Here is an 8,999-nt window from a genome sequence, read left to right as displayed (position 1 = left end):
TTCGAACACAGAGCAGCCAACATACACACCTCTCCTCTTGCCACTGCGCCAACTTGCTTCTCATTATTATAGGTGACAAAAAATAAATATATAATAAACTATGAATGAATTTTTATTTTTTTTATCCTTTTAAGCATGGATTGACATAGATACCAAACAAGTAACAACACATAGTATACAAATATATTGATATATTGATGTTGATTGTGTTATCTTTTGTTTTTTTCTTGTTCATTTAAATTGAAAAGGTATTTTGTACTAGTTGCTAATTTGTTATCTCTTCTTGCACTATGAATTATATCTAAGAATTGATATTTGATTGTTATTAATATATTTTTGAAAATATATATTTAACTTTTAATTTTATTTCTATACTTTTATATTTTTATTTAATTATGACTGGGTCAACCGGGTAAATCAATGACTCACCAGTTGAACTAGTAACCCATTCGTATGATCGGGTTAATTACTGGTTTGGTTCTGATAACTATGATCGAGGGTCTTGGAGACATTGATGACGATGCGGCAGATGGGATGCTCCCAAATATTGGATCGTGCCTCACATTTGTCGCTGTATTTATCTCCGTTAATGGAGAGCTGATGTGGTACGTTGAGTTAACACGGTGTGCATCTATGTGGCACCTAGCTTGTCGAAATAGATGTGTGATGAGTGAATGATGTGGCAAAAGTTATTTTCACTCAATTTGACCCATACGTAGATGTTGTAACCCTAATTTGTATCCCACTTTTTCCAAAACGTTTGAGACTTTACTGGAGAAATAATGAGTTCAGAAAGCCAAGCTGCAAGGAGTTCTGCATGATGACGTTATCATGGGACTTCAGTGAGTAACCTTACTCGTGGGAGATTGGGAAAGATTCCTGATTGGTGTGGTTGTGGAATGCGTCTAGTGCTGTGATGGTCTGGGACGAATGCCAATCCTAAGAGACCATTTTATGGGTGTCCAAATTATAGTGTAAGTTCTCAATGTCTTATTCTTCAATGTGTTGCAACTGGTACTTTTGTTTGATGAGTATGCTTAAATTTTTTTCTTTTTGTTAGTTGACGTGGAATTGACAGAGTTTTGGGAGAATGTGGTGTGGTTTCTTTATGTCGGCATACGCTGAAGGAGAACAGAGCTTAGTGAGCAAAGCACAACCTAGAAGCAATGATGATAGTTGAAAGATGAATTTAGCATGGAGAATTACTTAAATGGAAGTTGAAATCAGGTGTTTGAAACTATGAATTAGTATTTTAAGTTTGGTTATTTGTTTAGGTGTGTTTGTGATTGTTATGTATGGTGTAAATATGATTAAATTTTAATTAAAAGTATGGACCTAAAGCTGTATATGTTGAGGGTAAATGAAAGAATTATATTCAGCAATTATGAAAAAGAAGCATGTGTTAGCTCCTCTGGTACGTGTATAATGTTGCATCAATGAAAAAGTGTGGTTAAGTATTAAACATATTGGTACCGTTCATAAGTTTGAAATAAAGTGTCTACATTTAGGGTCCAAAAAAGGGTATTCATAGTCAATATCCAAAGGCATTGCAAGCCAGTAACTGAACAGATAACCAGAAAGTCATGAACAAAATACATTCAAAAAGTCTTCAACAAAATAGCCAAGTATATGGACACACATAATCATGTTCCAGTAGATAGAATAAACATAATTAAGAAAATAACTACCCTAACTATAATAATCCATGACTACTAAATATCATTCATTTTTCCAAGGAGGTTTGAATGCTGGCTTCACTCTTGGTGTAGGGATAAATTCCATGACTTTAGCCATCTTTGAATTTGTTCCAGAACTTGCTCCCTGCAATGGATCCATAATTGCTTATCATGGGGCTGGAGATGCTTTCTTCTTTGGTTGTAATTTGTTGGGCCTCGTTGTAGGAATAAACCTATAGTTGCATGAGTAGAATACAAGTCCAAATTAGTTTAAATACACAATTAAACTGAACAGATTTTTAACATAAACCTTAAACACACAAATAATAGGAAAACATGGATGGTTACTTGTTCTTGTTCTCCAAAATCTGGTAGTGAAAAAGATATCTGTGATAACATAATCTCTGAAGGAGCATTAGCATTTGATGGGGTCTCAGAAGTAGCAACATCAGTGGCTGGAGCAGGGTCATTCTCTCCTTCTCCGTCTTGTGCAGACTGACCCTCTTTGGCATCATTTGCATTAGAACCCTTTTCTTTCTTCTTAGCTATTACAGTTGCTACAGCAGCAGCAAGGGCGGCTACAATGTCATCATCCACATCAGATTCTTCATCCGAATTAGGCGGGGTGTTCATTTCCTCAGATTACCATGAATCATTTTCATCGGAATCATCGTGGTATGCATCAAAGGCATCATATGGTGGCTGGCCCTCACTGACTTTTCCTATCACTTGCCCCATGTCAACTTCCTTATCAGAATTCTGAACTATCAGCTCATCCTCTTCACACAAGTCTTCAAGACATATCTTATGTTTTCCCTTATTTTTCTTCATTTTCAACTCCCTGGTTCTTGCTGCAGCCACCTCATAATCAGAATCATCATCACTTGAATTCTCAAAAGCCTCGGGTCCAGGCCTATAGAGCTCATCTTTCGCACTCTCATACGAGTCACTACTGTCATTGCTTAATGTCACTGTAGGAACCTCACTGACAACCTTCTTCCCTATGGGTGCACTTCTTGAAGCTGATCGTGTCACTCATTTTGGTGATGGTATTATTACCTTCTTGACAGTACCTTTTCTTGGGGTAGACTTTGAATTCTTTTTGACACTTGTAGTGGACTTCTTTATAGTGGTGGTTGGAATAGACTTCTCAAGTTTATTGATTTTGGGTTTAGAAGAACATAGCCTGAAAAGAGGCATTGATATAGGCTGGGATGGAGGTGTGGAGGTGGTGGAGTGGGGTGTAGGATCTGAGGTGGGCTGGGCTGCAGGTGAAGAGTTGATTTGGGCTACAGGCTTTGACTTGGGCTGGGCTGGAGGTGCAGAGGTGGGCTAGGCTAGATGATCTGAGGTGGATTGGGCTTCAGGTTCAGAGTTGGGAATAGTTGAAGGTGCAAAGTTTGGCTGCCCTGGGGGTGTAGAGTTTGGTTCAGAGGATGTGAAAGAATTTTGTCCATGAGGTGTGTTTGGGATACATGAAGATGGATTCAATATGGTGTCAGAAATAGGGGTTTTTGGATTGGGGGTCATTAGGATCAGTTGTGGAACCTCATCACCTTCATTATTCTTTGTGTGACAGCACATCTCCAACAACTCCTTGTCATGTGAGAGTGCTCTCAATCCAGTTTTCAAGGGCCTCCTAAGAACTAGCCACCAGCACTCTTTCAAATTGTCATATCAAAGAACCTTGTAGTAATTTCTTATTGAGAACACGTCCATTGTATCCTCCTCTAGCCCAAAAAATTGTTCAATTTAGTCTTTGACATATACTACTTCTCCATCTTCTTTCGTCTCAAAATTTCCTCCATGATGGATGACAATTGTTATGTCATCATCTATCTACATTGAAAAATAACAAAAATCTCAATAATGATTTCAAAAAATAAAGCATACTGGCTTAATTCAGTTCAAACTCCAAATAATAAAATAGAGTATCATTGATTTTTAAGCAACAAATTTTTTAAACACAACCAATAACACACACATAATAACATTTATTCAAAGACAACAAAAGATACAAATGACATTCTCTTCTTCAGCAACGAAAACAGAAAACAAACCCTAGCATCATTCACATACAACAATTTCCAATACCCTAGATATAAATAACAACTTGCTTCGACAAAAACAATGCAATACAAAAACTAAAACAAAAGCCAAGAACAGAGTATCAACAAATTTGTAAAAAAAACCCTTCACTGACTAACCTGATCTTCGCCGTTTTTTTCCGTGGCAATGCTACTTGTTCAACAAACTCACCCAACAGTTCAATACACGACGAATGTTACTCTAATTCTCCTTTCTCACAGTCAAACAGGTGAGAAGAACAAAAATGTGGGAAAGAAGAATAGAAGAAAAGGAGAAGGAAGAAGAAGGGTCAAGTTACATCTGTGTCTTCATCTATAGGTTGCCCTAACTTTTTTAACCCAACGAAGTCCTTATACGACGTCGCATTGAGTGAAAATTAGGAGGGAACATAAAACAACGTCGTTTTAGGGTTTCCTACGTGTCAACTTAACGTGCCACATCAGCTCTCTGTTGACGAAAATAACTACAGGGGCAAATGTGAGGCACGATCTAATATTTGAGGGTGTTAATTGGGTAACTAAAAATTTGGAGGTCGAAATTGAGGCCGGGTCCAAATTTCAAAGGTCAAAATGTGTTTCAACTCGTGCAGTATATTCTTCTTTTCTTCTTCGTATCTGCATTATTGTTGCTGTTTCTTTTTTTTTCTTCCATTTTTTTTATTTTTTTGTCGTCATCGTTGTCACCACTACTATCTTCTCCTCTTCATTTGATTTTTTATCTTCTTACTTTTTTCTCTTTCTTTCGTCGTTGTCATCATCATCTTCTTAATTAAATATTACATAACTAATTTAACGATAACAAAAACATAACATTTAATTATAAATGACACAAATTTTTTTCGAATGACGTAGGAACTTTTAGTGAATGACATAAGAAATCTTTAAAGATTTACAAGTCTAAAATTGACTTATATTCAACTAACAAAATACATTTAAATGTGTTTTAGATTTAAATGTCACATCAAATTGTTTCAAATAACATATAAATAGCTAAAATCTCTTATATATTAATTTAATACTACATAATCAATTTAGTAATAATAAAAACACATCACTTAATTAAAAATAACATAAAAATTTTTGATAAATAACACAAGAAATCATTAATGAATCACAAATTCAAAACCTAAACTCTCAATCAACAAAATATACTTAAATGTGTTTTGGAATAAAAAAATATAATAATTTATTACAAATGACACAAAAATAGCTAAACTTCTTATATATATAAGGTCAATACCACTAAACTAGTTTAATAATAAAAAAAGTATATCATTTAGTTAAAAATATTACGGTTAATAAATTTTTGTTACGGTTAAAAAATTTTGATGTCAAAATTAAGAAACTTCATTCCTGTGTTACAGTTCAAAAGTTTTCGTGCTATATAATTTTCTTCTTCTTCTCATAATTCTTCTTTCACCATCTTAACAAAGAAATTGTGTTATTATTAAAAAATTTCGATATCATCAAAATTAAAAAAAAAATCATGCATCACGATTAAAAAGTTTCAGTGCTATTTTTTGATAAATTTTGCACAATTCAAAACTCTTCTTCATCATTTTCTTCTTCTTTTTTTTTATATTCTCTTTTTTATTTCACATTCTCATAATGCTTCTTCTTTCATCCTCTTAATAAAAATAAAAACAAAAAAAATCAAACAAAAAAATGATGCAATAACTATCCTGAGAAAGAGAAGAAATAATAAAAAAACAACACAGCAACAGTACAACAGTAGCAATAAAAAAACGACGATGAAGAGGAAACACGCAAAGAAAAATAAAGAACGTAAAGAAGTGTGTGATTCACGTGTACATTGTGTGAGTAGTTTTTGTTAGATTTGGGTCAACTTATTAGACTAAGTTGACAAAAACGCTTAGATGTCTAGTGTGATTGAAATTCTTCATAGCTTTTTGATATACTGGGTTGCCACTATTTTCAGAATCAATAATATTAGGGAGATAATAATCTAAATTTACCCTATTAAACTTATCATCTATAATTTTGCAAATATAACATCTAAAATTACATATTTATCAGGGTTAAGTATGATTTTGGTCTTTAAAGTATAAGTTGAAAAATTTTTTACGTCCAACCAAGTTAAACTTTAGTGACAATTTTGTATGCAAAAAAAGGTTGAGGACGAAAAAAATTTTCAACACATACCTTAAGGACCAAAATCGTACTTAACCCTATTTATTACCTCTAATATTACGTGTTTTTTTAAAATAATTAATAAATATAAAATAAAATAATTTTAGACTGATCTAAACTAGTTTTTATTATTTTTCAAATATTTCTGTTCTTAAATGAGGTCAGTGATATGAACATGTTTCAATATTAATTAATTAGCTAGAAAAAAAAATCCAAATTGAAAAGCGTAAATGGCATAATAATAATAATCGAGATGACAAGAATGAGAAAAACGGTGGGACTGTGGTTGAGTAATGCAAAAGGATGACTCACTTATTCTGGAAATTTGATTAAGATAGCTACCTCGCCCGAGCTTAAAGTGATCGAATATATTGAAGCACATGCATACGTGGGATTGTGCCTATATTCATGCTTGCATGGATCGGACGTGCCATCTACCCTACTTATTTTGTTTGATTCGGTTTTACTTTCTTTACTTTTTTTGTGCATTCAAAATTACGGATTGTGCAAAAGAAACTTCTTCTGTTTCTAAGAAATCAGCAAGAATAAAGAAACCATGAGCTGTGCCTCTGCGTCATCTAATCTTCTACTCTTACATGAGTATAATCACAAGCTAACACATGCATGTTACTTGAATAAATAATAATAAAAGTTATTTTCTATAACATATAAAAAAATAGACTTATAAATAAATCCAATAATTCTATAATGTTTTTTATTTGGTATCTAATTTTTATTTAATTTATTTTTATAATAAATTTATTAATTTTTATTTTTTAAATTAAATATTAATTACTTAACATTTTTTAACCATTAAACACTAATTTTTAGACATCATAGCAAACGCTCGTAAACAAATATAATAGTTATATTATTCTTATTATCTGAAAGCAATGAGACTTAATGCTACATACTATATATGCATAGTATATAGTCATCTTTATGGATAGATATAGTACCTACCGAAAAAAGATGTTTTTGGACTAGTGTTCATTCTCTCTTTTATCACGTGTTGTGCTTAATTAGCCGAAATAACTTTTAAAATTAAATACATAGAAAAAGGTACATATGTATAACTAATCATTGTTAACTAATTAACGAATTATATTGTACAAATAACTATTATGTGTCATATTGAAATGCAAGCTACACTCTTTGAGTTTTGTATATAAGAAACTATAGATAAATTTTGTATATATTTTTAAAATTTTAAATGTTATAGTTATAAAAATTTTAATATCATATCATAAAATTAATTTTTAAAATCTTAAATAAAGAAAATAAAGTATATATATAAATTAATGATCAAATTAACTTCTAAAAAATTTATTCATTATCTAAATTTGTTTTTAAAAAATTTAATCAGTTATGTTAGTCCTTTAAAAATTACAAATTAATTACATTTGTCTTATTATCACTTTATTAATAAATTCTGTTAACAATTGATGATGTGAATCATTAAATAATGGGGGATGCTCTCATAAAGACGCGTAAAACGCTTTTTGTAAAGACGTTTACATATTAATGAACTGGTTATTTTTAAATTTTTTAACAAATTGGAATAAAACCGCTTTTTTTATAACAATAACAATAAATTCAATTTTTTTATGGATCTAATTGTATTTTTAAAGTTTTTAGAGATTTAAATGTCCGCAAAACAAAAAGTCAGAGATATATTTATCTTTTTATCAAAGAATTTAAAGATATTCGGTTTTGATTGTGTAATACGATCGAATCAAACCGGATCTAATAATTATAATGCAGATAATTGGATTTATTATTGTTGCTATAATAAACCGATTTTCTTCTAATTTATTAAAAAATAAATTATTAACCGGTTTAATAAAAATGTTCAATAATAACATGACACTTATAAACGTCTTTAAAAAAAGACATTTTTAGTGTTTTTATTAAAATGATCTCCTTAAATAATAACATACATAATATTTAACATATTTATTTTTGGTGACTTAATTATTAACATGTTTAATTAGCCAAAATGAATGCTGATTAGATATATTTATTAAAATCTATTAATTTAGTTTTTTTTTTTAAATTAGATAAATTATAATCTGAATATAATTTAGGGCATAAATTTTATAAATATATCTTATCAGTGTCTAAGTACATATTATTAAGTATTATATATATTGGTAGTTAATATTCTATATTATTAATTATTGATAAATATAATTAATTTATAATTTTTGTAAGGACAAATTTAATTGATAAATCAAAGACAAATTTAAAATTATTCCACTAGTCTTTGATTGCTAAATTGTCCATTAACCCGTTATATAGCTATCTCTACCTTTAGCTCCACGCATAGAAAATAATGGCATGGTTGGTTGAGAGTAAGAGGAGTTTTTTTGTCCACAATCCACAATGAGGAAAAAGACAGAGGCATCAATGTGTTGCCGACAAGTGACATTGTATGGTTAGTTGCTTTAATCTTGAAATTATCAACTCACGTGGGCAGCACATGATTTGAATTATAGTCCCCAAAACGCGTTTAAGGGACAGACACTTGTCATCATAACCTCAAAGCTGTTTGATATATTTCGATTATTGCGAATAAATTGACTCTCCAAATTGATGAAAATATTCATTTTCCTATGTTAAGTAGTAGTGTAGGTTTTTTTTTTTAATCTCCAATCAATTTTTTTAAAAGACCTATATATCTTGTTACTTAGTTAATAATAGTAAGAAATTATGTTTAATAGTGATCAAATGAAAACTTTTCCAATTAATTAGTTAGTAAATGACCAATTCCACTTCGATTATATATAGTCCGATCTGCACATGTTTGAACAATGATTTTACAACGACATGCTAACTCATTGTTTCTCGTAGAGACTCCAATCAAATTTAAAAGTACATGTGTCCGTAGCATTTCCGATTTTTAATTTAGATGTTTATTAATATTGATCAAATTAATGTGTATGTTCATAATTATTGTGAACAAATAGTGGAAATTAATTAAAATAAAAGGTTTAAAAAAGGTCAAAACTCAGATGAAGTCGACTTTACCTGAGTTTTCACCTTTAAAAAATTATGTTTATCGTTCTTTTTCCCACCTAATTAT

The sequence above is a fragment of the Arachis stenosperma genome, chromosome 8, assembly GCF_014773155.1.
Source record: "Arachis stenosperma cultivar V10309 chromosome 8, arast.V10309.gnm1.PFL2, whole genome shotgun sequence".
Classification (NCBI taxonomy): Eukaryota; Viridiplantae; Streptophyta; class Magnoliopsida; order Fabales; family Fabaceae; genus Arachis; species Arachis stenosperma.
The sequence above is the reverse complement of the archived record's forward strand: the minus strand, read 5'-3'. Positions refer to the sequence as shown.